The sequence below is a fragment of the Ranitomeya imitator genome, chromosome 1 (assembly GCF_032444005.1).
Source record: "Ranitomeya imitator isolate aRanImi1 chromosome 1, aRanImi1.pri, whole genome shotgun sequence".
Classification (NCBI taxonomy): domain Eukaryota; kingdom Metazoa; phylum Chordata; class Amphibia; order Anura; family Dendrobatidae; genus Ranitomeya; species Ranitomeya imitator.
Genome location: NC_091282.1, coordinates 212,602,283 through 212,616,761, shown reverse-complemented (window position 1 = coordinate 212,616,761; position 14,479 = coordinate 212,602,283).

Here is a 14,479-nt window from a genome sequence, read left to right as displayed (position 1 = left end):
CCAAATTGGCCAGGCAGTCAGAGAGCCCAGGACAGGAGCCGTCTCTACTTCTGTTCTCTGAATCTCTTGGCTTGGAAACAGGGGGCCAGCCAAGCAGCATTGGAGAAATGGAAGAAGAGGCAGTGTGCAGTGATGCCCAACACCTTTTTCTCTCTGACTCTGAAGAGGCAGGTGGGCCAGTGCCTCCGGTGACCACAGCGCAGTACGCATCTGATGATGAAACTCAGGTGCCGCTTTCTCGTGCGTACTGTGCTGCTGAGAATACCCAGGAGGAGCAGTTGGTGGCAGAGGGTAGTGGAGATGATGAGGTCCTTGACCCATCGTGGCGTGAGGAACAGGAAGGTGGTGGGAGCAGCTCAGAGGAAGAGCTTCCTCTTACGGGCCAAAGAGGGAGAGGGAGGGGGAAGACTGCGGAGCCTGTAGCCTCCACTTTGGCACCCGTTAGGAGCCTGTCTCTTTCCAAAGCCAAAAAGGGCGCTCCCAAGACTTGCAGTGCCTGGTCCTTTTTTGACACAGTTGCAGATGACATTTGTTTTGTCAAATGCAAGCTGTGTCATCATAAAGTAAAAAGAGGGAAAAATGTCAGCAACCTCAATACCACAAATATGTGGAAACATGTGCGGACCAGGCACGCGGTGGAGTTACAGAAACACACTGAAGATGTAGGCCAACCAACAGCGGCAGCTACCACCTCTTCAGCTCGTGTTGCCTCTTCCTCCAGCTCACGCACAGCTGGTTTGGCTTCCTCCCAGAGACCTTGTGTAATTCCACCCACAGCACCACCTTCCCAGTCATCCTCACACTCCCAGTCTACTCTACAGCCATCGGTAGTACAGGCATGGGAGAAAAGGCGGGCATTCTCGGCCAACCACCCCCGAGCACAGGCTCTGAATGCAGGCATTGCCAAACTGTTGTCCCTGGAAATGCTTTCGTTCAGGCTGGTGGAGACTGACAGCTTCCGTGACTTGATGGCATTGGCAGTCCCACAGTACAAGGTGCCCAGCCGCTTTTACTTCAGCAGGCAGGCTGTCCCTGCCCTGCACAGGCATGTTGAGGCAAACATAAAACATGCGCTACTGAACGCCGTCAGTAGCAAGGTCCACCTCACCACCGATGCGTGGACCAGTCAGCATGGACAGGGGCGATATGTTTCTCTCACTGCCCATTGGGTTAATGTTGTTGAGCCAGGTACAGATCGTGCGAGTGGCGCAGGACGTGTCCTGCCCACTCCAAGGATTGCAGGAATCCAGTCTGTACGCATCGACTCCTCCTCTTACACCAGTTCCTCTGATTCCTCTCTGCAGGATCCGTCACAGTCCACCCCCACATGGACCCGTGAACGTTTACCTATGACCGACATGAGCACAGCCGTGGCCAAACGTCAGCAGGCCGTCTTGAAACTAGTTTCATTGGGGCATCGAAGCCACACAGCGCAGGAGCTCTGGAATGCCATAAAGCAGGAGAGCGATGTGTGGTTACTGCCAGCGAATCTCCAGCCAGGCATGGTAGTGTGTGACAATGGCCGAAATCTGGTGGCAGCTTTGGCCCTTGGCAACCTCACTCACATCCCATGTCTGGCACATGTGCTCAATTTGGTTGTGCAGAGTTTTCTGAGGGACTATCCAGATCTTGATGCCCTGCTGCACAAGGTCCGCCTAGAGTGTGCTCACTTGCGGCGTTCCAGCTTGGCCAGATCCCGCATTGCTGCTCTGCAGCGCCGATTCCGCCTTCCGGAACACCGCATCATATGTGACCTACCTACCCGGTGGAATTCCACGTTACATATGTTGGAGCGGTTGTGTGAGCAGCAGCAAGCAGTTATGGAGTACCAGCTGCATCAGGCACAAAGAAGTCGCAGTCAGCGCCGATCAGACTTCACAACCACAGAGTGGGCCACTATGAAGGACGTCTGCCAGGTTTTGCGTCCTTTTGATTATTCCACGCGGATGGCAAGTGCAGATGATGCACTAGTTAGCATGACTGTCCCCCTTATCTGCCTGCTTCAGCAAACTTTGCAAGGGTTAAGGGATGATGTGGTGGAAGAGGTGGAGGATGAGGAGTCACCTTTTCCATCAGCTTCTGGAGAGTCAGCGCCACGTGGTTCCTCACAAAGGGGTACGCAGGGGCCAATTTGTGAGGAGGATGAGGAGGAGTCAATGGAGGAGGAAGAGCTCCGTCCAGAGGAGGGAGCGACACAATTGTCCAGTGGTCAGTGTGTACAGCGAGGGTGGGGTGATGACGAGCGGGCAGAGATCATGTCTCAAGCAGGGGACAGCGTTTCTGGGCCAGTTGGCACTCTGCAGCACATGGTGGATTTCATGCTGCAGTGCCTGAGAAACGACCGCCGCATCGACCACATTCTCAACATGCCTGATTATTGGGTGTTCACCCTCCTCGATCCTCGCTACCGGGACAACGTCCAAAACCTCATCCCTGCGTTGACCCGGGAGCGTAAATTGCGGGAGTACCACGACACACTGGTGAATTCCATCATCTTCTCCTGTCCAACTGAGAGGAGTGCTGCTAGTGCTTTACAAAGCAGCTCAGTGCGTCGAGGCAGTGGGGGAGGCTCTGCCCAAAGAGGGAGCAGAAGCAGTGCCTCTGCCCAAGGCAAGCCCAGTATGGCACAACTCTGGCACACTTTTGTGTGCCCGCCCCAAATGTCTACACCATCACCGGCGGCTCCAGTCAGCAGGAGGCAACGGTTCCGTCAGATGGTGACAGACTACATGGCTTGCCCTCTTACTGTACTCCCAGACGGCTCTTCCCCGTTCAAGTTTTGGGTCTCTAAGCTGGATACATGGCCAGAGCTAAGCCAGTATGCATTGGAGGTGCTGGCTTGCCCTGCGGCTAGTGTCTTATCGGAACGTGTCTTTAGTGCCGCAGGTGGTGTACTAACAGACCGTCGCATGCGACTATCCTCCGATAACGTTGACCGGCTTACTTTCCTGAAAATGAACCAGGCCTGGATCTCGCAGGAATTTGCCACTCCTCTGCCTGATTAAGTAATTGGGTGTCATCCAGGTCTCCTGCTGTGTTCATCTTTCTACCACCTGAACTGCTATTCCTGGGCTCCAACACCGCCAGTTGCGGCTCAGAAGTGCAGGCTGCACAGTAAAAACATACGACCCAGTGTTATTGGGTTTCAGTAACGTCAGCTGATCCCCAGCTGTGTAGCCGGCAATGTGTCCTGCGACCGCCACGCTGGCACAACAACCTAAATGTAAGGGAACCTGTCCCCCCCCCCCCCGTCGTTTGTTACTGAAAGAGCCATCTTGTGCAGCAGTAATGCTGCACAAGGAAAAGGTAGCTTTTTTTTTTTAGCTCTTTGCACACGCAGAACTTAACACTTATAAAATGTGTTCACTGATACCGTTATACCGTCCCGGAGCTGGGACTTTCCTTCGTAATGTGACGCAGCACAGCCGTCATTCCTACCCCCTTGGTGCCATGCGCTGCCTCCTCAGCGTTGTTTTAAGCTGTCACGGAGCCTACGCTGTTCTGTTATCCCTTGGGCATGCCCTATTTGCGCTGCCTGTCTTCTGACATAATTTGGTGTCAGGCTGGCTGCGCCTGTGCGGCCGCGGTGCCCGAGATCCCGCCTCGCAGTGTCTTCTGATTGAGTCACACTGCGGGCCTGGGATCCATGGGCATGCGCAGTGCATATCTTCCCCTCGGGCTCTCGCTCATTTCCCTCCGCCTTCTTTAGACTGTGCGCCGTCAGCTGATCCCTAGCATGCCACGGCCGTGACACCGCACAGTCTGAAGAAGAGGGAAGGAGGGGAGTGAGAGTCGAGGTTATGCACTGTGCATGCCCATGGTTCCAAGGCCCACAGTGGGATTACGTTAGATGAGACTGCGAGGTGGGATCTGGAGCAGCGTGGACGCACAGGCACTGACAGCCTGACACCAAATTATGTCAGAAGACAGGCAGCGCTAATTGGGCATGGCCAAGGGCTAACAGAACAGCGCAGGCTCCGTGACAGCTTAAAACAACGCTGAGGAGGCAGCGCACGGCATCAAGGGGATAGGAATGACAGCTGTGCTGTGTCCCATTACGAAGGAAATTCGCACCTCCGGAACGGTTTAACGGTATAAAGGGACACATTTTTAGTGTTTACTTCGGTGTTTGCAAGGAGCATAATTAAAAGAGCAACCTTTTCCTTTTGCATCCTTAGTGCTGCACAACATGGCTCTTTCAGCTACAAACGTCTTGGGGGGGGGGGTTAAAGGTTTCCTTTCAACTTGCTCCAATCAGGCTTCGGCCTACACTCTGTTCCTCTGCTCCTCCTGCTGTCCCTGGGCTCTAACACCGCCAGTTGGTGCCTGGAAGTGCTGTGTGCACAGTCAACAGTCGATCCTCTGTTATTGGGGTTCAGTAACGTCAGCTGATCCCCAGCTGTGTGTGCGGCAATACCTCCAATCTGCTCCTCCTGCTGTCCCTGGGCTCTAACACCGCCAGTTGGTGCCTGGAAGTGCTGTGTGCACAGTCAACAGTCGCTCCTCTGTTATTGGGGTTCAGTAACGTCAGCTGATCCCCAGCTGTGTATCCGGCAACGTGTCATGCGACCGCCACGCTGGCACAACTAAAATGTAAGGGGACCTGTCCCCCCCCCCCCCCCCCTAGGCGTTTGTTACTGAAAGAGCCACCATGTGCAGCACTAATACTGCACAAGGGAAAGGTCGCTCTTGAAATTATGCTCCTTGCAAACGCTGAACTACACACTCATGTAATGTGTCCCCTCACACCGTCCAACCGTCCCGGAGGTGGGACTTTCCTTTGTAATGTGACGCAGCACAGCCGTCATTGCTACCCCCTTGGCACCGTGCGCTGCCTCCTTAGCGTTGTTTGATTCCGTCATGGACCCTGCGCTGTTATGTTATCCCTTGGCCATGCACAGTTTGCGCTGCCCGTCCTCTGACATCATTTGTTGTCGTCCTGGCTGCGCCTGTGCGTCCACGCTGCCCGAAATCACACCTCGCAGTGTCGTCTAATGTGATCCCACAGTGGGCCTGGTATCCATGGCCATGCGCAGTGCATATACTAGCCTCTCACTCCCCTTCTTCACGCTTCTTCAGACTAGGCGGGTCAGCTGATCCCTAATAGCATGCCACGGCCGTGACGCCGCACAGTCTGAAGAAGCAGGAAGGAGGTGAGTGAGAGGCGATGATATGCACTGCGCATGCCCATGGATCCCTGGCCCGCAGTGGGACTACATTAGATGACACTGCAAGGTTGGATCTCGGGCAGCTTGGACGCACAGGCACTGCCAGCCTGACAACTACATGATGTCAGAAGACGGGCACCGCTAACTGTGCATGGCCAAGGGATAACATTACAGCGCGGGCTCCGTGACAGAACCAAACAACGTTGAGGAGGTGGCGCCCGGCACCAAGGGGGTTGGAATGACGGCTGTGCTGTGTCACATTACAAAGGAAAGTCCCACTTCCGGGATGGTTTGACGGTGTGAGGGGACACATTATATGAGTGTGTACTTCAGCGTTTGCAAGGAGCATAATTTTCGGAACAACCATTTTCCATGTGCAGTATTACTGCTGTACAAGATGGCTCTTTCAGCAACAAATGCCTGGGGGGGGGGGGTTAAAGGTTCCCTTTCAACTTGCTCCACTGCAGGCTTCGGCCTACACTCTGCTCCTCTTTGATTCCCTGGGTTTCAACACTGTCAGTTGCCACCTGGAAGTGTTGTCTACACAGAAAAAACACTAGGTGATGTGTCAGTGGGGTTCAGCACCGCCAGCTGTTCCCCTGCTGTGTAGTCGGCAACGTGTCCAGCACAAGCCACGCTGGCACAACAGAACAAAAGCTGCCACCAGTGCAGGCTTCGGCCTACACTCTGCTCCTCTCCTCCTCCTGCTGACCCTGGGCTCAAACACCGCTAGTTTTTGCCCGGAAGTGCTAGCTGCACAGAGAAAAACACCAGCCAATGTGTTAGTGGGGTTCAGCAACGCCAGCTGTTCCCCTGCTGTGTAGCCGGCAACGTGACCTGCAAACGCCATGCAGGCACAGGAACTGAAATTTAAAAGGGAACCTGGCCCCACCCCCCCAGGTGTTTCTATGTATAACAGCCACCTAGTACAGCAGTACTGCTGCATTTGTACAAGGTGGCTGACTTTTTCTCCTTGCCCACGTGGAACTCAACACGTACAAAATGTGTCTCATTGAGACCATTCCACTGTCCCTGAGGTGTGACTTTCCTTTGTAATGATACGCAGCACCCCCCTTGGTAGCGTTTCCCGTCTTTTGTCATCATGGTTAGCTGGCTGCGCCTGTGCATCCGCCCTGCTAGAAACAACGCCCCTCGTTGTCATATTTATTTTGTCAGCGAGGGTGTGGTTTATGGGCACGAGCAGTGCATATGTTCGCCTGTCTTAACTCATCTCCTTCCGCCTTCTTCAGACTGTGCGGCCTCCTGGCCGTGGTAGGCGATAAGGGATCAGCTGAGGCCGCCCAGTCTGGAGCAGGTGTAAGGACATGTGTAAGCGGCAAACCTATTTACTGCACAAGGCCACGAATCCCAGCCACGCAGTGTGATTTTTTGAAAACACACTGTGGGTCTGGGATTCATGTCCATCGCTAACCGCAACGGCCGACATGAAATGAGGTCAGAAGACAGGAAGCGCTCACAGCGCATGGCCAAGGGATCACAATAGCGCAGACTCCTGTACAGCAAATAACAACGCTCATGAATCTGCGCCCAGTACCTAGGTGAAAATTTTGACACCTGTGCTGCGTCTCGTTAAAAAGACAAGTCACGCCTCCACAACTGTTTGACAGTATAATGGGCTAAATAGTGTACGTGTTTTAGTCAGCGTGTGCAAGGAGCAAAACAAATAGAGCAACCTTTTACTTGTGCAGCATTAATGCTGCACAAGGTGTGGCTCTTGTACCTTGCAACACCTGAGGGGGGTTAAAGGTAACCTTTGAAATTGGTTCAACTAGGCTTCGGCCTACACTCTGCTCCTCTACTCCTCCTGCTGACCCTGGGCTCAAACACCGCTAGTTTTTGCCCGGAACTGCTAGCTGCACAGAGAAAAACACCAGCCAATGTGTTAGTGGGGTTCAGCACCGCCAGCTGTTCCCCTGCTGTGTAGTCGGCAACGTGTCCAGCACAAGCCACGCTGGCACAACAGAACAAAAGCTGCCACCAGTGCAGGCTTCGGCCTACACTTTGCTCCTCTCCTCCTCCTGCTGACCCTGGGCTCAAACAACGCCAGTTTCTGCCCGGACATGCTAGCTGCACAGAGAAAAACACCAGCCAATGTGTTAGTGGGGTTCAGCACCGCCAGCTGTTCCCCTGCTGTGTAGCTGGCAACGTTTCCTGCAAACGCCACGCAGGAACATGAACTGAAATTGAAGGGAGCTTGCCCCCCACCCCCCCAGGTGTTTCTATGTATAACAGCCACCTTGTACAGCAGTACTGCTGCATTTGTACAAGGTGGCTGACTTTTTCTCCTTGCACACGTGGAACTCAACAAGTACAAAATGTGTCTCATTACAGACCATTACAATGTCCCTGAGGTGTGACTTTCCTTTTTAATGACACGCAGCACCCCCATTGTTAGCGCTGCCCGTCTCCTGACATCATTGGTTGGCTGGCTGTGCCTGTGCGTCCCCCCTGCCCGACACAACGATCCCCGTTGTCTCATATATTTTGACTGCGAGGGTGTGATTGATGGGCACGAGCAGTGCATATGTTCCCCTGTTTTCACTCCCCTCCTTCCGCCTTCTTCTGACTGTGCGGCCTCATGGCCGCGGCATGCGATAAGGGATCAGCTGAGGCCGCCCAGTCTGAAGCAGGTGTAAGGACATGTGTGAGCGGCGAACATATTTACTGCACAAGGCCACGAATCCCAGCACCGCAGTGTGACTTTAGGAAAAGCCACTGTGGGTCTGGGATTTATGGCCATCGTTAACCGCACCGGCCAACATGAAATGAGGTCATGAGACGGCCTGCACTAACAGGGTATTGCCAAGGGATAACACAAGAGCGCAGTTTCCTGTACTGCAAATAACAACGGTAAGGAATCTGCGCACAGCACCTAGGTGTAAATTTGTACACCTGTGCTGCGTCACCTTAAAAAGACTAGTAGTCACGCCTCCACTACTGTTTGACAGTATAATGGGCTAAATAGTGTACGTGTTTAATTCAGCGTGTGCAAGGAGCAAAATTAAATAGAGCAACCTTTGACTTGTGCATCATTAATGCTGTTCAAGGTGTGGCTCTTGTACCTTGCAACACCTGAGGGGGGGGTTAAAGGTAACCTTTGAAATTGGTTCAACTAGGCTTCGGCCTACACTTTGCTCCTCTACTCCTCCTGCTGACCCTGGGCTCAAACACCGCTAGTTTTTGCCCGGAAATGCTAGCTGCACAGAGAAAAACACCAGCCAATGTGTTAGTGGGGTTCAGCACCGCCAGCTGTTCCCCCGCTGTGTAGCCGGCATCGTGTCCAGCACAAGCCACGCTGGCACAACCGACCAAAAGCTGCCACCAGTGCAGGCTTCGGCCTACACTTTGCTCCTCTCCTCCTCCTCCTGCTGACCCTGGGCTCAAACACCGCTAGTTTTTGCCCGGAACTGCTAGCTGCACAGAGAAAAACACCAGCCAATGTGTTAGTGGGGTTCAGCACCGCCAGCTGTTCCCCTGCTGTGTAGCTTGCAACGTGACCTGCAAACGCCACGCAGGCACATGAACTGAAATTGAAGGGAGCCTGCCCCCCACCCACAGGTGTTTCTATGTATAACAGCCACCTTGTACAGCAGTACTGCTGCATTTGTACAAGGTGGCTGACTTTTTCTCCTTGCCCACGTGGAACTCAACACGTACAAAATGTGTCTCATTAGAGACCATTACAATGTCCCTGAGGTGTGACTTTCCTTTGTAATGACACGCAGCACCACCCTTGTTAGCGCTGCCCGTCTTTTTACATCATTGGTTAGCTGGCTGCGCCTGTGCATCTCCCCTGCTCGAAACAACGCCCCTCGGTGTCTTATTTTTTTGGACAGCGAGGGTGTGATTGATGGGCATGTGCAGTGCATATGTTTGCCTGTGTTCACTCATCTCCTTCCGCCTTCTTCAGACTGGGTGTCCTCATGGCCGCGGCAGGCGATAAGGGATCAGATGAGGCCGCCCAGTCTGAAGCAGGTGTAAGGACATGTGTGAGCGGCAAACATATTTAGTGCACCAGGGCACGAATCCCAGCACCGCAGTGTGATTTTTTAAAAACACACTGTGGGTCTGGGATTCATGTCCATCGCTAACCGCAACGGCCAACATGAAATGAGGTCATAAGACAGGAAGCGCTCACAGCGCATGGCCAAAGGATCACAAGAGCGCAGACTCCTGTACAGCAACTAACAACGCTCAGGAAGCTGCGCCCATGCAAAAAGGTGTTGTTTTCGACACCTGTGCTGCTTTTCTTTAAAAGGACAAGTCACGCCTCCACTACTGATTAACAGTATAATGGGCTAAATAGTCTACGTGTTGCATTCAGCTTGTGCAAGTAGAAAAATTAATAGAGCAACCTTTTACTTGTGCAGCATTAATGCTGCAGAAGGAGTGGCTCTTGTACTTTGTAACACCTGAGGGGGGGTTAAAGGTAACCTTTGAAATTGGTTCAACTAGGCTTCGGCCCACACTCTGCTCCTCTCCTCCTCCTGCTGACCCTGGGCTCTAACAACGCTAGTTTTTGCCCGGAAATGCTAGCTGCACAGAGAAAAACACCAGCCAATGTGTTAGTGGGGTTCAGCACCGCCAGCTGTTCCCCCGCTGTGTAGCCGGCATCGTGTCCAGCACAAGCCACGCTGGCACAACCGACCAAAAGCTGCCACCAGTGCAGGCTTCGGCCTACACTTTGCTCCTCTCCTCCTCCTCCTGCTGACCCTGGGCTCTAACACCGCTAGTTTTTGCCCGGACATGCAATCTGCACAGAGAAAAACACCAGTCAATGTGTCAGTGGGGTTCAGCAACGCCAGCTGTTCCCCTGCTGTGTAGCTTGCAACGTGACCTGCAAACGCCACGCAGGCACATGAGCTGAAATTGAAGGGAGCCTGGCCCCCACCCCCAGGTGTTTCTATGTATAACAGCCACCTTGTACAGCAGTACTGCTGCATTTGTACAAGGTGGCTGATGTTTTCTCCTTGCCCACGTGGAACTCAACACGTACAAAATGTGTCTCTTTGAGACCATTCCACTGTCCCTGAGGTGTGACTTTCCTTTCTAATGATACGCAGCACCCCCCTTGGTAGCGCTTCCCGTCTTCTGACATCATTGGTTGGCTACTTGCGCCTGTTCGTCCGCCCTGCCTGAATAAAATGCTCCTCGTTGTCTTAATTATTTTGACTGCGAGGGTGTGATTGATGGGCACGAGCAGTGCATATCTTCGCCTGTCTTAACTCATCTCCTTCCGCCTTCTTCAGACTGTGCAGCCTCATGGCCGCGGCATGCGAGAAGGGATCAGCAGAGGCCGCCCAGTCTGAAGCAGGTGTAAGGACGTGTGTGAGCGGCCAAAATATTTACTGCTCAAGGCCACGAATCCCAGCACCGCAGTGTGGCTTTATGAAAGACACTGGGGGTCTGGGATTTATGGCCATCGTTAACCGCACGGGCCAACATGAAATGATGTCATAAGATGGGCAGCGCTAACAGGGCATTGCCAAGGGATAACACAAGAGCGCAGACTCCTGTACAGCAAATAACAACGCTCAGGAAGCTGCGCCAAGCACCAAGGCGTTATTTTGGACACCTGTGCTGCGTCTCATCAAAAAACCAAGTCACGCATCCACTACAGTTTGACTGTAGAATGGGGTAAATTGTGTATGTCTTTCATTCAGCGTGTGCAAGTAGACAAATTAATAGAGCAACCTTTCACTTGTGCAGCATTAATACTGCACAAGGTGTGTCTCTTGTACTTTGTAACACCTGAGGGGGGGGGTTAAAGGTTTCCTTTGAAATTGGTTCAACTAGGCTTCGGCCTACACTCTGCTCCTCTCCTCCTCCTCCTGCTTCAACACGGGCTCTAACATCGCTAGTTTTTGCCCGCAAGTGGTAGCTGCACAGAGAAAAACACACGCCATTGTGTTAGTGGGGTTCAGCAACGCCAGCTGTTCCCCCAGTGTGTAGCCGGCAAAGTGTCCTGCAAACGCAACGCAGACACAAAGCTGCCTCCAGTGCAGGCTTCGGCCTACACTCATCTCCCCCTGCTTACCCTTTGCTCCAACACCGCTAGTTGGGGCTCTAGGAAGACAATCTTTAATAGGCAAGGCAACGCATCCGGGTTCCAGCACCGCCAGCTGGTTCTCGGCAGTGTTCTTGTCACAGGTACTCCCTCGTGCCAAGCCTGGTTTCAGCACCGTCAGCTGTTTCCGGGTTGTGTCAACTTCACTGAGACGCCTATGCTTGCCCCGTCGTGGTGCGGTCGAGTTAGCCAACTCCAGGGTGCCTCCAGTTTAGGAGCTTCCTATGTGGGCTGCGTGAACTGGTAGTCAAGGCTGGTTCTGTAGTGCCAGTAGGCCCAGCTCCCCCTGTAGGACTGTTGGGGTTCGGTAACTGCGGCTGCCTCGCGGCCTAGCTGTTCTCTCCTCTCCTGTGGGCCTTGGGGTCCACCACCTGGTTCCAGCACCGTCAGCTGGTTCCGGGCCGAGCCTTTGGCTTAGGTGCCTCCTCCTGGGTATCCGAGTTCCGCCAACGCCAGGCGGTCCTTGGTAGTGCTTTTAAGCGCGGGCACCTACAGCTTAGTAACCGGGTTCCAGCACCGTCAGCTAGTCCTCGGTCGTGCCATTGGCTCTTGCACACTGGGGCAACGCATCCGGGTTCCAGCACCGCCAGCTGGTTCTCGGCAGTGTTTTTGTCACAGGTACTCCCTCGTGCCAAACCTGGTTTCAGCACCGTCAGCTGTTTCCGGGTTGTGTCAAGCTCACTGAGACACCTATGCTTGCCTCGTCGTGGTGCGGTCGGGTTAGCCAACTCCAGGGTGCCTCCAGTTTAGGAGCTTCCTATGTGGGCTGCGTGAACTGGTAGTCAAGGCTGGTTCTGTAGTGCCAGTAGGCCCAGCTCCCCCTGTAGGACTGTTGGGGTTCGGTAACTGCGGCTGCCTCGCGGCCTAGCTGTTCTCTCCTCTCCTGTGGGCCTTGGGGTCCACCACCTGGTTCCAGCACCGTCAGCTGGTTCCGGGCCGAGCCTTTGGCTTAGGTGCCTCCTCCTGGGTATCCGAGTTCCGCCAACGCCAGGCGGTCCTTGGTAGTGCTTTTAAGCGCGGGCACCTACAGCTTAGTAACCGGGTTCCAGCACCGTCAGCTAGTCCTCGGTCGTGCCATTGGCTCTTGCACACTGGGGCAACGCATCCGGGTTCCAGCACCGCCAGCTGGTTCTCGGCAGTGTTTTTGTCACAGGTACTCCCTCGTGCCAAACCTGGTTTCAGCACCGTCAGCTGTTTCCGGGTTGTGTCAAGCTCACTGAGACACCTATGCTTGCCTCGTCGTGGTGCGGTCGGGTTAGCCAACTCCAGGGTGCCTCCAGTTTAGGAGCTTCCTATGTGGGCTGCGTGAACTGGTAGTCAAGGCTGGTTCTGTAGTGCCAGTAGGCCCAGCTCCCCCTGTAGGACTGTTGGGGTTCGGTAACTGCGGCTGCCTCGCGGCCTAGCTGTTCTCTCCTCTCCTGTGGGCCTTGGGGTCCACCACCTGGTTCCAGCACCGTCAGCTGGTTCCGGGCCGAGCCTTTGGCTTAGGTGCCTCCTCCTGGGTATCCGAGTTCCGCCAACGCCAGGCGGTCCTTGGTAGTGCTTTTAAGCGCGGGCACCTACAGCTTAGTAACCGGGTTCCAGCACCGTCAGCTAGTCCTCGGTCGTGCCATTGGCTCTTGCACACTGGGGCAACGCATCCGGGTTCCAGCACCGCCAGCTGGTTCTCGGCAGTGTTTTTGTCACAGGTACTCCCTCGTGCCAAACCTGGTTTCAGCACCGTCAGCTGTTTCCGGGTTGTGTCAAGCTCACTGAGACACCTATGCTTGCCTCGTCGTGGTGCGGTCGGGTTAGCCAACTCCAGGATGCCTCCAGTTTAGGAGCTTCCTATGTGGGCTGCGTGAACTGGTAGTCAAGGCTGGTTCTGTAGTGCCAGTAGGCCCAGCTCCCCCTGTAGGACTGTTGGGGTTCGGTAACTGCGGCTGCCTCGCGGCCTAGCTGTTCTCTCCTCTCCTGTGGGCCTTCGGGTCCACCACCTGGTTCCAGCACCGTCAGCTGGTTCTCGGCAGTGTCTTTTGCTCTTGTACCTTCTGCTCCCCATCCTGGTACTAGTACCGTCAGCTGGTTTCGGGCAGAGCCTTTGGCTTAGGTGCCTCCTTCTGGGTATCCAAGTTCCACCAACGTCAGGTGGTCCTTGGTAGTGCTTTCAGGCACGGGTACCTCCTGCTTAGTAACCGGGTTCCAGTAACATCAGCTGGTCCTTGGTAGTTCCATTGGCTCTTGGACCTTCGGCTACCCATCCGGGTTCCAGTACCGTCAGCTGGTTCTCGGCAGTGTCTTTTGCTCTTGTACCTTCTGCTCCCCATCCTGGTTCCAGTAACGTCAGCTGGTTCCGGGCAGAGCCTTTGGCTTAGGTGCCTCCTTCTGGGTATCCGAGTTCCGCCAACGTCAGGCGGTCCTTGGTAGTGCTTTTTAGCACGGGTACCTCCTGCTTAGTAACCGGGTTCCAGTAACGTCAGCTGGTCCTCGGTAATTCCATAGGCTCTTGAACCTTCGGGTAGCCATCCGAGTTCCAGTTCCATCAGCTGGTTCTTGGCATTTTCTCAGCCTTCTTGTACCTTCTGCTACATTTCCAAGTTGAAGACCCTAACGTCGACGACCCGGAAGACCACCCCGATGACGACGACCCGGAAGACCACCCCGATGACGACGACGACGACGGCGGAGACGACGACGGCGGAGACGACGACGGCTGAGACGACGACGGCGGAGATGACGACACTGGAGACGACGACCCTGGAGACGACAACATGGAAGACTGAGAAGCAGAAGAACAAGAGGCTGCAGAACAAAGAGCAGAAAAACATTAAGCATAAGACTTAATATCAGAGCAAAAGATATTATCTCAATTATATGCAGAAGAAGACTAAGCAGCGTATGGGGGTGAGTCCGTTCCTCCTCGTGGTGCCCCTGGATAAAGCCTGATGCTGCAGGCCAAACTGAACGCGGACAAATGTAACTTTTGTGACTGGCAGAACGGAAGGTGTAATCTTCCAACTTTTATAGATAACAACAACGGGAATGCCTGTCACAAATGAGAATATGATGAAGAAGTAGAATAGGAAGAATAATAACAGTGGAATAAAAAGAATATGTAGAATAGGAAGAATAATAATAGTTGAAGAAAATGAATATGAAGAATGTAATAAAAAAAAAATATAGGTAGAAGATGAAGAAGAAGATGAATAAGGTGAAGAAGTTGATGTCAAAGATGCTGATGATG